The sequence below is a fragment of the Ornithorhynchus anatinus genome, chromosome 6 (assembly GCF_004115215.2).
Source record: "Ornithorhynchus anatinus isolate Pmale09 chromosome 6, mOrnAna1.pri.v4, whole genome shotgun sequence".
Classification (NCBI taxonomy): domain Eukaryota; kingdom Metazoa; phylum Chordata; class Mammalia; order Monotremata; family Ornithorhynchidae; genus Ornithorhynchus; species Ornithorhynchus anatinus.
This window is the reverse complement of record NC_041733.1, coordinates 35,738,064-35,755,036: the sequence shown is the minus strand read 5'-3', so window position 1 is coordinate 35,755,036 and position 16,973 is coordinate 35,738,064. Positions and strand designations below refer to the sequence as shown.

General features: G+C 44.5%; 1 long non-coding RNA gene across 2 annotated transcripts in view; it reads right to left on the bottom strand.

Annotated features, from left to right (window-relative positions):
- The window catches only part of LOC114812936, a 115,032-nt gene that overhangs the window by 89,904 nt on the left and 8,155 nt on the right, over window positions 1-16,973 (bottom strand). For both annotated transcript variants that reach the window (XR_003760543.2, XR_003760545.2), the window contains exons 2-3: window positions 12,145-12,347; window positions 11,361-11,473 (exon numbers count right to left, since the gene is read on the bottom strand). This is a non-coding gene — a long non-coding RNA (uncharacterized LOC114812936). The remainder of the gene's footprint in view (window positions 1-11,360; window positions 11,474-12,144; window positions 12,348-16,973) is intronic.

The following is a 16,973-nucleotide window of genomic DNA, read 5'->3' as shown; positions in this document are numbered from 1 at the left end:
TCTAGGACTGGGCGGGGGGGATGGTCATGTTTTAAAGCAGTGGGAAAGGAGCCACTGGAATGCCACTGAAGCCTACAGTCAGGAGGAGGGCAATTGTTTTGCTACGGTGGGAGGGGATGGGGTCAGAAAAGCACGAAGAGGTGGTAATTTCAGGTGGCGTGAGATCTCCTCTTGAGATATCACTGGGAATAATAATAGTAATGATGACATTTGTTAAGCACTTGCTATGTGCCAAACACTGTTCTAAGCGCTGGGGGAGATCGAGGTAATCAGGTTGTCCCACGAGGGGCTCAGAGTCTTCATTCCCATTTTACAGATGAAGTAACTGAGGCACAGAAAAGTTAAGTGACTTGCCCAAAGTCACACAGCTGGCAAGTGGTGGAGTCGAGATTAGAACCCGTGACCTCTGACTCCCAAACCCACGCTCTTTCCACTGAGCCACGCTGCTTTCCTAAACAAGTCATGGGGTCCCTCGCAGGCCCTTGAGCCCCAAGGCTGTCTGAACTGGTGACGAGGGAGGGAGCAGGAGTGGGTATTGTGCCCCAACCTGAGCTACTCTCCCCTCATTTGGTCTGCAAGCCAACGACAGAGCTCCCAAACCCAACTCCCCCTACTGGTGTTTGTCTCCAAGAAAATACCCTTCTCTGCAGAGGATGATGCCCACTGATAGCAGGAAGATTTGATCAAAGAGGAATCTTTCCATTCAAAATAATTTTTGTAAATATGCCTGGCCCCAGCAGATCTAACCCAGCTAGATTACTGTGTCAGCCTGCTCTCTGATCTCCCTTCCTCCTCTCTCTCCCCACTCCAGTCTATTCTTCACTCCGCTGCCCGGATCTTCTTCCTGCAGAAATGCTCCGGGCATGTCACTCCCCTTCTTAAAAACCTCTAGTGGTTGCCTATCGACCTCCGCACGAAACAAAAACTTCTCACTTTGGGCTTCAGGGCTCTCGATCACCTTGCCCCTTCCTACTTCTCCTCCCTTCTCTCTTTCTACTGCCCACCCCGCACGCTCCGCTCCTCTGCCGCCCACCCCCTCACCGTCCCTCGGTCTCACCTATCCCGTCGTCGACCCCTGGGCCACGCCCTCCCGTGGTCCTGGAATGCCCTCCCTCCTCACCTCTGCCAAACTCATTCTCTTCCCCTCTTCAAAACCCTACTTACAGCTCACCTCCTCCAAGAGGCCTTCCCAGACTGAGCTCCCCTTCTCCCTCTACTCCCTCTACCACCCCCCTTCACCTCTCTGCAGCTAAACCCTCTTTCCCCTCCATTTCCCTCTGCTCCTTCCCCTCTCCCTTCCCATCCCCTCAGCACCTTACTCGTCTGCTCAACTGTATATATTTTTATTATCCTATTTATTTTGTTAATGAAATGTACATCGCCTTGATTCTATTTATTTGCTATTGTTTTAATGAGATGTTCATCCCCTTGATTCTATTTATTGCTACTGTTTTTGTCCATCCTTCTCCCCCGATTAGACTGTAAGCCCATCAAAGGGAGGAGACCGTTTCTATCTGTTACCAATTTGTACATTCCAAGCGCTTAGTACAGTGCTCTGCACATAGTAAGCGCTCAATAAATAATATTGAGTGAATGAATCTAGCGAGTGCCCTGTTAACGCGTGGGGTTCTGTGAAAGGAGTAGCAATCAGCCCTGGCACCCAGGGGCTTTCCATCTTGCGGCAGGCCAGTTCCCACTGTCTACATATACCTTCGGGGCTCTTATGCAATCGTGCACGGGACTGTAGGGGGAAAAATCCCCAGGCGTTCCTGCTATTGACCCACGTGGCCTAGTGGAAAGAGCACGGGCCTGGGAGTCAGAGCATCTGGATTCTAAACTCAGCTCCGTCCCGTTCCTGCTGGGGGCCCTTGGCCAACTCACTTAACGTCTCTGTGCCTCAGTTACCTCATCTTAGCAAAATGTGGATTCAATACCCGTTCTTCCAACTTAGATTGTGAGCCATATGTGGGACCAGGACTGTCTCTGACGAGATTATCCTGTATTTTACCCAGCTCTTAGAACAGTGCTTAACACATAATAAGCAGTTATATACCACAATTATTATTAACTGTGATTTGTGCCCTGATCCCCTGAGACACTTGCAATGTAACACACCCGGCAGTTTTTGCTTTGAACTTTATCTTCATTACACTCTTTACCTGCAGTTGGTACCTGCCAGGTATCATGGCTCAAATGCAAGGAAGTGCCCTGATTGTGTAACTGTTTTGCCACTTAATGAAGGACAGCTTCCTAGGCTTACAGCTGCCTCTTTCACCATCAACCCCTGTCAGGCAGCAAGGGATGGTGGCATGCGGCCAGTAAAGGCAAACTCAATTCTGCAGACAGGGAAGTCTCTTTTTCAAATGGCGAGAGCATTCAGTTGGCATTGGAACGCTTTCTGTTATCTTTCTGGTGGTGTTTCTTGATTTCCCTTCACTCTTCCCCCATAGAAAACCTCATCATTGGAGAGAAAGAGTGTGTATGTGTGTGTTTGTATGTTTGTGTGCACGTGCACACTTGTGTATGCATAAGAGAGTTGCATAAATTGCTTTTTAACTCAGCAACATGCCGGAGGGGTTTCTGTATCAGTTTTTATTCTCTAGAAACACCATTCTCTACGAAAGAAAAAATCAAATGCCTTAGGTTGCTGTGGTAATATACAATCCATGGTTTTACTAATACAGTCTAAAGCAGATATTCATTCAGCTCAAACCTTAAGCCTGTTTTTTACCCCCATAATCTTTCTTCCGGCAGCTGAGCTGTAGCTGTCGGTGGAAACTCCGTGCACGATAGAGGGATGAGATTACCAAAATACATGAGAATTTAACAGGTATAAACAAAAAAACTCCAAAAACTATGCACATGTTCAAAGAATCCCTGAAATGACTACAGTAGCCCAAGTATGCGGTATTTCAATACTATTCCCCAGTAGATTAAGATCCTAGGCAGATGGGATCTTTTCTATCATTTTTATTTATTTGGACTCTCCCGGCTGGTAATACACTGCTCTTACACAGTGCTCAAAAAATACCACTGATTAAATATTATTCATCCGCATAAAGTGCAGATTTTACAAAACTCATGATGTAATAGTAGTTAGCTTCCCCCGCCCCCCGACCCCAATCTTTCTCAAAGCAATGTGTTTTACTCCTCTCCCAAACCAGAAAGCTGCTTCTGTTCCCTGGCTCTCCTACAAAAGTTAGTCAGGTAAAGTCAATAAGCACATCATAAACTGAATGGAAAAAAGCTTTTGGAGGCTTGAAGATTTTGGACATGCCTGTGTTTTTTCCAGTTTTTGATTTTGAAAATCTCTGAAAATTATTTTAAGTAAAGAAACTATAACCAGACCATAATGGACTCACATATTGGAGATGAACTGGATACACTGAGCCCCCTGGGTTATGTTCGCCTTATGTGGGACAGAGGTTGGGACTCCAGAGGGCACATGAGAGAGGTGAAGAGAAGAAGGGGGAAGAGGGACTGCTTACAGCTCCGGCACCATCCGTCACCACTGCACCAAGCAATGCCAATGCCCTTCGGGGGAGGCATTAACATGCGTCTGTTATATGGTTATACTGTACTTACCCAAGCGCTTAGTACAGAGCACACAGGTAGCATTCGATAAATACAACAGAAAATGGCAGCCAAGAGGAGACATGGAAGAGAAGTGTTTCTTGCCTGCAGCAGCTGTAGTGTCACCATTTCCTCTTTTGAAATTGGCCTATCCTGGGGTTGTTCCTAGTTTTCTCTGCAGCTGGAAGCCTGACAGTTCCCACTGTCCCAAACCATTTCCCCCATCAAAATACAGAATACAACCATAGTGGGGAAAACTTCCTTTCATCCCTGACCTCCTCTTACTAGTTTCAGGTTACTAGTAAAACTTTTTTCTAGTGCCTAAAACCAAGATTTTTTTATAATGGTATTTGTTAAGCACAGTAGAAGCTTACTGTGTGTCAGGCATTCTACTAAGCACTGGCCTAGAAACAAGAAAATCAGGTTGACAAGATGAGGTAACTGAGGCACAGAGAAGTTAAGTGACTTGCTCAAGGTCACACAGCAGACGAGTGGCAGAGCTAGAATTAGAACCCAGGTCCCCAGGCCCAGGGTCTTTCCACTATGACAGGCTACTTCTGTTCATTTAAAGAGTAAATGGACTTCCCCAGAGTACCTAATGCATTCCAAGCAATAACAGTCATTGGCTTTACCTTAATACTCCAGTAAAAAACAGAAAGTAAACATACAGTACTTTTCTGATCATAAAATTAGACTCAAGATACATTTAACTTTATTTTGATGAGGTTCTTGCAGTCTTGTAAATGTAAAGGAATCACCCCAATGCTTTAATACATATCTTTGCTCCAGTACATATATATCTATACAATACATATATGGAAACACATAAGTATACATGCACACACACTCACCTTGTCTTATGTTGTCAAGTCATCTTCAACCCACAGCGACTCCAAGGACACCTCTCTCCCAAAATGCCCCACTCTCCATCTGCAATCATTCTGGTAGTGTGTCCATACAGTTTTCTTGGTAAAAATACAGAAGTGGTATATAAAGCAGCGTGGCTCAGTGGGAAAAACTTGGGCTTGGGAGTCAGAGGTCATGGGTTCTAATCCCAACTCCACCATTTGTCAGCTGTGTGACTTTGGCCAAGTCATTCAACTTCTCTGTGCCTCAGTTCCCTCCTCTGTAAAATGGGGATTAAGACTGTGAGCCCCGTGTAGGACAACCTGATTACCTTATATCCACCCCCCGCCCGGCCCCGGTGCTTAACAGTGTGCTTGGCATATAGTAAGAGCTTAACAAATGACCATATTATTATTATTACTATTATATATACACGTCCCTCTCAAGCTAGTACCTGGAGAGTTTCTAATACTCTACTAGTCTCGACTACGGGAGGGAGAGTCAAGCAGAGGCCTGTCCACTCCATTCCTAGCTTGGCCAGTGGCTAGTGAGTGCAAAGCCATCTGCCTCAAGTCAAACTCACGTGCTGGGCAGCAGTGGCATGGGAGAGAGTCGAGGGCGGAGACGCAAGTTGACTGTGCAGAAGGAGGCAATGGTAAACCACTTCCGTATATTTACCAAGAAAACTCTATGGATCCACTACCAGAACAATTGCTGACGGCGAGTGGAGCATTCTAGGAGAGATGTGTCCACTGACTCGCTATAGGTCAGAGAAGACTCGACAGCTTAGGACAAAGTGTGTGTGTGTGTGTGTGTGTGTGTGTGTGTGTCTCCATTTTTGTAGAAGGCAGTCTGGACTGCCACGCCTACGGGCACTTCTCCAAAGTCTGATCTTTCATAAAAAGACTATCTATCTTTATGAGGGCACATAAAGGTAGATAAGTGCTTTACTACACTGATGTTTTCACCTATTGCAGGATCTGTCTGTTTTTGACACTGTACATTGACATCCTTGACATCTGTGAAGGAAACTGCCTTGGGGGGTCAACAGCCCCTTTTGTGCTGGCACCAAACTGACCAGTCTGGAGGGCAGGCACGACACTATTCTATTGCTTTGTTTGACAGAGTGATATCAAATGTGTGTTTCCAAATAGGTCCTTTTCAGTTCACCATATGCAGCAGCTGACTGAGTATAATGTCACTAAACCCCACCTTTTCCTCTCCATTCTCCCCTCTTTCAGACTGAGCGCCCAGTGCTGGGTAAGAATTATCTCCATTTGTTTGCTGAATTTTACTTTCCAAGCACCTACTAGAATGCTCTGCACACAGTAAGCGATCAATAAATACGACTGAATGAATGAATGAGTCCAAACTGCTATCACGTTAATACAGTCGGTGATCCTATATGGCCTGGATTACTGCATCGGCCTTCTTGCTGACCTCCCAGTCCCCTGGCTCTGCCCACTCCAGTCCTTACTTCACTCTGCTGCCCGCATCATTTTTCTACAGAAACACTCAGGAGACATCTTCCCACTCTTACTCTTCAAGAAATTCCAGTTGTTGCCCATCCACCTCCACATCGAACAAAACCTCTTCACCACTGGCTTAAAAACACTCGGTCACCTTGCCCGCTAGGGAAACAGTGTGGCTCAGTGGAACGAGCCCGGGTTTGGGAGTCAGAGGTCACGGGTTTGAATCCAAGCTCAGCCACCTGTCAGCTGTGTGACAGTGGGCAAGTCACTTGGCTTCTCTGTGCCTCAGTTCCCTCAGCTGTAAAATGGGGATTAAGACTGTGAGCCTCACATGGGACAACCTGATTACCCTGTAATTACCCCAGCGCTTGGAACAGTGCTCTGCACATAGTAAGCACTTAACCAACATTATACCAACATTATTATTATTACTGTACCTCACCTCGCTACTCTCTCACTACAACCCAGCCCACACACTTCGTTCCTTTAATGCTAAATCATTCCTCTAATGTTACCCTTCTTACTGTGCCTCGATCCTGTCTAGGCTGCTCACCCACATCCTGCCTCTGGCCTGAAATGCCCTCCCTCTTCAAATCTGACAATTACTCTCCCCCAATTGAAAGCCTTATTGAAGACCCATCTCCTCCAAGAGGCCTTCTCCAACTAAGCCCCCCTTTCCTCTTCTCCCACTCCTTTCTGCATCCCCCTCATTTGCACCCTTTATCTCCCTCCCAGGACACAGCACTTATGTACACATCTGAATTTACTTATTTATATTAATGTCTGTCTCCCCCCCTTCTAGACAGTAAGCTCACTGTGGGCAGGGAATGTGTCTGTTTATGGCTGTTGTACTCTCCCAAACGCTTAGTACAGTGCTCTGCACACAGTGCTCAATAAGTATAGCAACGAATGAATGAATCCTCCTATCTTCCTTTCTCATCCGTGGGCAGTTATGAGCACCGCCTTAACGTCGGTGAGCGGACGGGCACTCTGGGGCCTGTTCGTCGGAAAGCCTGTTGGACCCCGCTTCAGCTTTCGACGCTTTTACTTGGTATAAAACTTGGGCCATCAAGCTCGCCAGCTGCCATTCCTTGTCTCTATCTCTTTGTCCACTCCAATGCTGTTTGGTAACATACTGCCTAGGTAGTGGATTTCAACGGCAGCTTTAAATTCTGTCTCGCCAATGCAAATCTTTGGTACCGTGTAATATTTCCTGGGCATAGACTGGTACGTTAATTAGCTTTTCTTCAGGCTTACTGTCAGCCCGTAACACTGTGCCGAATCTGTGAGGCGATTCACAGCTATTTGCATATATTTTCATGTATGTGTCTCAAGAGTACAGTCGTCAGCATACAGCAGTTCCTGTCTCAAAGGACTTTTGATGATGTTTGGAGCCCGTCAAATCAGTACGGTACTCTAACTTCCAGCTCCCTCAAGCAGAGTGGCTTACCAGTGGATAGCGCAGAAGAGGCCCGAACCAAGCTCTGGGGCTGAGAAAAGGGTTAAACGAGGACACCAACTCTGACTCCGCTGATCATATCCCTGTAGAGCAGCCCGAGGGGCTTGGTGAACTACTCAGAGCAGCTGCACTTGGATTGTACTAAGTGCTTTCAAAGGCTACAAAAGTCTAGGAGAATAGGCGTTTCCCGCTGCACTTATCCTGCAGCTGTCAGCCCACAGAACATTATACCTGTTGTGCTGAACACTTTGGTAGCGTGGGCAGGCAGGCCAATTTGAGTAGGGCAGCATGGGGGTGCAGTGTGGCCGAAGGGGCAGCGCCGGGCCGGGAGGGGAGAAGCATCATAGGGAGGTAGGGCAGTAAAGGGTGGGGCGGGGTGGCGGGGAAGAGCGTGCAGAAGGGGGGGGAGAATGAGAGGAGAGAGCTCAAGTCCTCTCTAACGGAAGCTTGTTATGGGCAGGAAATGTGTCTACGGGTTCTGTCGGATTGGACTCTTCCAAGAGCTTAGTAAAGCGCTCTGCACAGAGTAAATACCATCGATTAAGTCAGTGGGGACTTGGACTGACTTAACTTGACATTATATTACTGTGCTGTGCGCCCAGAGTATTGCAGGCGTGGCCCCGTGCCATCACTGGCCCCCACCAGAAAAGGGATGGCCTCTGCTCTATTCTAGCCCCGGCTCTACCCACAGCGGACAATCGACGAATACCATCGAGGGACTGTCTGTCCAGCCGAAAAAGGTTATGCGGAGGGCTCCGGTAATACACAGAACTGGCAGTGGGTTTGGTTAAGGTCCCACACCAAGTTTTTACACAGAGACACAATGAGAACCAATCCTTTTGCTCCCCTGGGTAAACAACCATCTTGAAATACACAATTTTGTGCCCATTTTTTCCTACCACGAATTCTATTTAACCACAGGGGCCTTGTCGGGTTTAAAGTAATTTCTACACAAAAAAAATTCAGAAGTTAATAATACCATTAATATTAACACAAAAAAAGTGTTTTACTGGTAGTGATACGTTATTTCCGTAAGTCATATCTGTTCGCAACAGAGGAGGAAGGGCACCTTATTATAACTTTGTCTCTTGACTTTATTGTTCTTTTCCCTGAGGTGAAAGAGGAATATCTTCATAGCAATTATTTACACCTAAAGAAATACTTGTATTTTCTAGGTTTGCAATAAGAGATCTCTTGATATGGTATTTTCATCCCTGGAAAACGTTGCTAATACAGTTTCCTAAGACTGACTGACAGCTTTGCTTCCTTCCCACCTTTTAATATTATGAAAATAAGAAACTACGTGGTTGCATGCAAAGTCAGGAAAATTCAGTCCTCAAAAGTAAGCTCTGGCATCAACTGGATAGCTGTTGCTGTTTCATTTTTTTAAACTCTTGAAAAAAATTGGACTAAAAGCATGTTTAGGATCCCATTACTAACATAATTTTGCACGGACAGATCAATCACTGGTATTTGTTGAGTGCTTACTGAGTGCAGAACACTTTACTAAGCAATCAGAGTTGGTAGACATGTTCCCTGCCAACAGGGGCTTACAGTCTAGAGGGGAGACAGACAATAATATAAACTGCAGACAGGTGCTTTGGGGCTGAGGGTGGGGTGACTCTCAAGTCCTTAGGTAATTCAGAAGCGAATAGGGGAAAAAAGGGCTTAGTCGTGGGAGGCCTCTTGGAGATGTGATACTGCCCATGCTGAGTTTCAGAACTGGGGACAGCAAAAATTTCCAGGTGTGACAGAAAATTAAGGTTGGAAGTTTGGCAAATAAGATACTCCCTCTTCTTCCCTAAGGTGTATTTTCACCGTGCACTTAACTGTTTTATGGGAACTCAGAAATATCTTCAACTGTCCCCCTACCTAATTCACAATGTGCACATGAGAGCAGTAAAAAGAAACAAAACTCCAGAGAGTTCAGGCCTATTCCACTGAGGTCAACTCAATATTTCCTTTGATACCAAATAATAATAATAATGCTGTTAAGCGCTTACTATACGCAGAGCACTGTTCTAAGAGCTGGGGTAGATACAGGGTAATCAGGCTGTCCCACGTGAGGCTCACAGTCTTAATCCCCATTTTACAGATGAGGTAATTGAGGCACAGAGAAGTTAAGTGATTTGCCCACAGTCACACAGCTGACAGGTTGCAGAGCCGGGATTCGGACCCATGGCCTCTGACTCCCAAGCCCAGGTTCTTTCCACTGAGCCATGCTACTTCTCAAATCTGGATCTGGGTCCACTTGGACATTTTGTTTTTCTACAAAGGCTTGAGTTTGTGTATTGATGAAGATAATACACTCCAACTCCAAGGGAGGATTTTTTTAATGGTATTGGTTAAGTGCTGACTACGTGTCATGCACTGTGTTAAGTGCTGGGGTAAATACAGTTAATTAGATTGGACACAGTTCTTGACTGGCAGGGGGCTCTCAGTCTAATCAGGAGGGATACCAAGTTTTGAATCCCCATTTTACAGTTGAGGAAACAGGCACAGAGAAGGTACGTGACTTAACCAAAGACACAGAGCAAACAATTGGCAGAGCTGGGTTTAAAAGCCAGGTCCCTTGGCCCCCAGGTCCATGCTCTTTCCACTAGGCCGCACTACTTCTCTAGGATTAGCACAGAGACCCTTTAACTGAGTTGACCGGCGCTGGGACAATCCAACTCCGGATATCTCTTAAGGCTAGTTCTCAGTGGACTCTACTCAAGGGGTCAAGTTTTCACCCTCCCCGAAAAGCCTGCCGAATCTCCACTAGGTGGACAGCCGATCTTTCCAGATCCATTAAGGATGCAACAGAGGTTGGCCCCATACAGCCTTTAGACTTAGAGATCCCATAAAGGATCTAGTGCTCTCAATAAACAACTCACCTTAGAGTCACGGTCTCTGATTTGCAACAACAAAAAGTCATTTTTCATCAGGAACCCCACGTTTGGAAAATTTCTTCGAAAGAGTGTTACTGCTGCATATGCGCTTTGAGTAATGAAGTTATTCATTACTTCATTACAGCACCTTTCACGTACACTCATCAAGATATTGATCTGCTGCTTGGATCAATCATCCTTAAGCTTTGCTCATCTCATTTGATCTCTCAAAATTCATTCATTCAATAGTATTTACTGAGCACTTACTATGTGCACAGCACCGTACTAAGCGCTTGGAATGTACAATTCGAAACCCTCCAATAGCTTCCCATTTCCCTCTGCATTAAGCCAAAATTCCCCACAATCAGTTTCCACGTTCCCCATCAACTTTCCCCATCTTCCTGAGTCAGGGAGCATTCAAATATCTATATTATATGCATACATCCTTCAGCATTCTGTCAAAGATCTCCAGTCAAGCCCAAGACCCAAGCTCTAGTCAAGAGGCTACAATCGATGAACACGCAAGTTTGCCACCCTACATATCTCTAAATTTTAACGTGTTTGGTGAAACATCTAAAAGTTGCCAGTATATTCATTTTTAGTAGCCCTGAATCTTTTTAGGAAGTCACCACAAATCCTTTTTCAGAGTTATTTAAAGACACTTGGATTTTTAGAGTCCAGGGACGGCTGTACATTGCAACTGCAGACCCTTAAAAACGTAGAAACTAGAAAGACGGTACAAGGAACTGCCATCTGTCCCAATAAACAATTACTGGCCTGCCATCTGCCTGTACACTGGATAATGATTTTAGTGCTGGTAATATCTGACTGCAGGATTCTCTCAACGGAGCCAAAGAAAAGGAACCCATTAAAAAGTGCTGAATCTTCTAGCTGCCGCTTTCCTTCTAAGAGCCAATCATTTAAATTGGGCTCAATGCTTTTCCCCATTGATACAAGTTGAACATTTTTCTAATCAAGGCAGTTTCAGCGAATTCTTAAGTCACTTGATTTTCCTGTGTCAACTCAATGGCTCATAATTTGACTCATCTTTCATGTTTTATATACTTTAGGAGGTAGAACTCCAAAAGCCCCCAAACAAGTAGGCTTCGAAATAAAACTCTGTCATTTTATCCAATTTACCTGAAGACTGGTTTCTTAAGAGACCTTCTTTCCCAATTGGTGAAGATGGACCCCACTCGAGTGGCTGCATTACAAGATGGATGGGCCGGTGAAAAGATCCGAGAAGATTCTAGCTGCAAAGTAAGGAGAGCACACAGTAAGCCCTCAAATACTACTGACTGGTTAATGGCGCTTAGAGATGAGATCGCAAAACGGATCTCGTCCAGGTACACCCATTCTTCACCTGGTTAAACTGAAATTACTGGAATGGTTCTAGACTATGAATCAGGGCAGCATTTTATGGAGAAGGGCGCAAAGCCTAACAGGATCAGTGATACATCTGCAAGATTGCACTATCTCCATCCACCAGGCCAAGCAAATGACTGGGATCCCAAGTCGCTGAGTGGTGCTTCATTTGGTAACATAACTAGGGGTAGGGGAAGGTCACAGGTGCTATTTCTCTCCCTATTTCCATTCCCTCCTCCCTCCAAAAGGAAAGAAAGTACAGCTTTCCCCTCGGGCCTCTGTGCAATCCCTATACTATTTGCTGGGGTAATCCAACCCTGCAGGCCAGCTATCCCAAGGATTCTTAACTAGGCTTTCACCTTTAAAGGGTTCACTTCCCGGTCTCTTTGACCTTTCCTATGTTTAATAATGAAACATTTGTGAAGAACTTCCCACTTATACAAAAAGCCATTTCCAACAAAGAAAAATAATTCACTCCTACATGGTGAGTTGGAAAAGTGAATGAGTGAATCTGACCCCCCAAAAGGAATTAAACCCAACCTAGTTGAAAAGCTATTACCTTATTCAGCCGTGGCAGCTGATGACTCACTCCCAGTGGCTGGCACTGTAGTATGCCAAAGAACTGTTCTGTTATCAAGCAGAGTCCTTCTGGACTCTGGCACTGCAGTGATTTTCGTTTGCTTCTGCAGCTCATTCCAGCAGAGAATACATGAAAGCTACTGCAGTGGTTCTGTGGAGGGTAGTCTCTGGTCAGCTGTTCCACTAATAAAAAAGAAACAGAAAGACTTTAGGAGAATCTCAGTCTTTTGAATTTCAAATTAGACTTATGCAATGGTTAATATAAGCAAGAGGCTCAATTTTAAACCAGAATTAACAGCGGACTGCACGTATTTATCTATTTACATCTATTCCTGAGGATTGATTGATACACCAGGGAACGGGTCCGGCATCCTATGCATCTTTTCTATGCTGACGCCTTTGATCCAGAAGAGAAACAGAGATGGAATTGGGAAATACTACAATGGAAAAAACAGGCCCCTTGGGTCATGTCTCACAAATGACTACAAATGACAGTCTCTCTCTCCAAGAGAGCAGTGCTTAAGATAGACTCCACAGTGGAAAACAAAGCCCTAAAAATCCCAAATACCCCTTGAGATGCCATCACAGGGTTCCTAAACTGATGGAAGACCACAAGCCAATGAGCTTTTTGCCAAATCCAACAGCCTCTTCTCCATCCTAATACACCTCAACTGCGTGGCTGCCTTCAACACGGTGGATGACCCCCTTCTCCTTGAAACGTTATCTAACCTAATCTAATAAATACAGACCTATTGCAAACTGGGATCTTTGGGTGTGATTCCTTTGGAAACTGTTACTCTCCAAAGAGAGTGGCATAATGGGGCTACTCAAACATGAATTTCATCCCTTACCTTTGTACTCTCCAGAGTAAACGTGAATTCCTTTAACCTTGACAAACAGATCACTTTCAATATTATTCCAATTTTGGCCACCACCCTTGGAAAAAATCAATGCAATAGGAGTCTAACCAGTGCATAGTACAGTGGAGTTAAGGAGCATAACACTCCTTGCCAATGAGCAGTTCCCTCACCGCCAGAGACAATCTGTGTATTTTTCCGAAGGTTTAGCTATCTGGAAGTTACTAGCCCACAGAAGAGAATACAATGTTTCAACAGGCAATTTACTTACTAGCATCCTATGGAGTAGGCACTGCTGAAGCCAACAAATGACTCGTGGACATAGCTGCTCACCCTCATTTCTTTCTTTCTCTCTTTCTCCCCCTTCCTTCCTTTCTCTCTCTCTCACACACACACACTCTCTCTCCCCACTCAGACCTTGGGGCTTCCCTTCTCAGGTATGTGAACAATATGTCCTCAAGGTTCCACACGCCTTCTCTGCATAACAGGAGATTCAACTGATGTATTCCTAAATACTGAAATTCCCTTTAAAATATAACACCCACCACCAACGGGAAAAATCAGCAGGAAAGAGCAATGCGGCAATTAAACCTAAAAGATGCACCCGTCATCACAGAGAGTTCCCTCAGGCTCAATGAATATGGGAGATCAGCTACAATGCTGAACCTTCGGATCACTTGACAGGCTACTTGGCCTGTGACTCAGTTTCTCCACCTATAAAATGAAGTTCCCATATGTCCCAAGGTATTCGGACAATACACTAAGTAGGAAAACATTATACTGCTGCAGAAAACACTGTCCTGGGCCTTTGGTAAAAAGACTGGGAGAAATAAATGGCAACATTACAGGGAACGGTCCTTAATATTTTCAAGAGTTGTAGAGGTTCCTTTCTCTGAGGAGTTGAGTGACCACGTTTACATGTAGTTTGTGAATACCAGTTGCCAGGTTCCATGTGCCTTTGCTAAGAGGACTAGGTGAAAAGGGCTACTTAAGGACAGCAAAAAAACCTTAATGAGCTCCGTTTGAGAGAACAAGGTCTCCAATTAATTTAGAAAATAAAAAAGGAACCAGTGCACACTTTTCCCAGAACCTTATTAGAGATTTTTTATTAGTGGGTTGCTTCTTAGGGAGCATGCTCCTCTCCTGGCCATCATTTATTAGTGAACATAAAATTCTCGTCAAAGTCAGCAACTGGGGATATATAGGAGAAACTTCCTGGATACTCTTAGCCACCTTCCCTTTACTTAGAGGAAATGAACACACTGCTCTCCCTTCCACGTCATCCTGATTCACTCCCTTTGCTCTGCCCCGCTTCCCTGCTCCACAGCATTTATGTATATAGCTGTAATTTTACTTATTTATATTAATGTCTGTTTACTTGAATTGACATCTGGCTCCTCCCCTCTAGACTGTGAGCTTGTTGTGGGCAGGGATTGCCTCTATTGCCATATTGTATTTTCCCAAACGCTTAGTACAGTGCCCTGCATACAGTAAGCGCTCGAGAAACACAACTGAAAGAATGAATTGCGATCAGCCCCTTGGGAGGGTGAAAAAGGGTGGAGTCCTTTGAAAGCGAGTCCTAAAATGCTTTCAGAGCAAAGACTGTAAGTTACCCCTCTAGACCGTAAGCGCCGTTTGGTCAGGAAACATGTCTGCTAACTCTGCTATTCTGTACTCCCCCAACACTTAGTACACTACTCTGCACACAGTAAATGCTCAATAAATATGATTAATAGACTGAAAAAGTCTGGGGCTAGTAGGGGTAACCAAACTTGAAATTAGAAATAAGGTTCTAAAATGGAAATAGACAATTATCCCAGGTAACTCTGTTGGTTAATCCCTCTGTTGGATGACAAGCAAATTCATCATCCTAGAACATTTTGCTAAGTATAGAAAATCTTCTATTGTAGTCGCATCTGAAAACTCTCCCTTTACCACTAGCATTAATCCCTCATCTAGTCTTGCCTGGGCTAGATTTCCAGGATCTAGTTAGATCATTTTGTGCTCTATCTCCTTTCGGCACTCAGACCATTCCACCTGGCCCATCTTTGGCGAAATCATCAGTAACAGAAAGTATTTCTTTAGTAAATACTTGCAATTCAATTTCCATCTTACCAGACTTATGGTTCACAATGCTCGCCTGTCCATTCCCCAGAAGTAGATCTATAAATGCACTTATCTTAGAAAGCCACGAGTAAACATGCCGTTAGGCAGATAAACCTAAATAAGAGGATTATAAAATGTCTGCAAGTCTTGAAGCAGTAAAAGCAGCCAAGAAGGCTGGCTAAGAAAAATTCAAAAAACTTGATTTTTTTTCCTCCCTTCACTGTCTGCGTTGTACTTGTGTTAAAGCCAAGTCAATCACTTTTTATATCCCATCTTTTTATTCCATGATTTTCTCGCCTTGAACATCACCAGCATCACTGAAAGTGTTTACCAGGAGCTGCCCAGGCAGAGCACTGTACGGGCAAAGGCACTTTGACAAGTATGTGGGTCTAATAATTTGGTATTTGTTAAGCGCTTACTATGTGCAGAGCATTTTCTAAGTGCTGGGGTAGATACAGGGTAATCAGGTTGTCCCAATGAGGCTCACAGTTAATCCCCATTTGACAGATGAGGTAACTGAGGCGAGGAGAAGTTAAGTGACTTGTCCACAGTCACACAGCTGACAAATGGCAGAGCTGGGATTTGAACTCATGACCTGACTCCCAAGCCCGTGCTCTTTCCACTAAGCCACGCTGCTTCTCTACATACCCCAACCCCCCACCACCCCCAACTCTATCATTTGAGTCCCATTCCAAGTTCATCAAGCACTCAAAATGAGGAGTTGGGACCCCAACTTTGGCCAGTTAGACTACTTCCATCATTTGGTGTTTTGTTCTAAGCCTCCTTCAATAGACTTAGAAATGAATCAAGGTGATGAACACGTGAAGGTTCGAATCGTAGTCGACTCCCAGTCAAATCAATTTTGTATAGTACTTGGGGAAAAAAAAAACCCTTCCCAGCCTAAAATAAACTACAAATCTGATCATACTGCAACTACTCTAAAGACTGGTCCATTCCATCTATTTAATTAGGGTGGATGAATACATGTGTCATCAAGACATTTCCTTTAGAAGAACACAATCAAAACCAAATGGAACAAGTTGTTAATCTGGACCTAATAAAGATGAAAAGATGAATTAAATGAGCTGAAGCTGTTCTTACATAATTCTACTTCATCGTGTCCTTACCTCTTCTAGAGGAACTAGGGTGATGTTGGTAGGAGTCCGCATTAAGTAGGGGCTTCACTGGACAACTCACTCTCTCTGCAATCTACTCCCATAGCTCTCACCACTCATATACCAAATTATGCGAATGACACCAACATAAATTAAGCAAACCATTTGTCACTGGTTTGCATTTCGCATAGGATGGAGAGGCAAGGTGACTCGGTTTGGACCTCACGGGAAATTCTGTCTTAAATTCTGTTTGGCCAATTATTTACAGACCGAAGTCAAGAGGAAACGGGAGGTACACAGCCACAATGTTGTCAGGAGGGACGGACATGTCCCAGCAGTTTGGCTGGACAAACCTTTGACTAGTCTTCTGGTGAATGCTTAGAAAAAAATACAGTTACACAAAGCTGCCTCCCTTTCCCTAGCAACCACAAAGAAAACCTGTCACTTTAACGAGAATCATCTCTCCCTGACAGGTTTTTTCCTGTACTATTAGGGGCAGGGTGAGAAATCCACCTAATTGGAACAATTTACCTTACCTCTTGATTCAACTATATCCAATCAGGCACATTATCTGCCTAGAATAAAAGCCTGATTTGAAAGCTATGTACTCCATGCTTTAACAGGCCAATTGCTACCAGCTGCTCTATAGTAAAACACCTAAGTTCTGAATCCCCAGATAAAGTACCTAATTTTCATCATTACACTGGGCTCTTTTACAAAGAGAATATAGA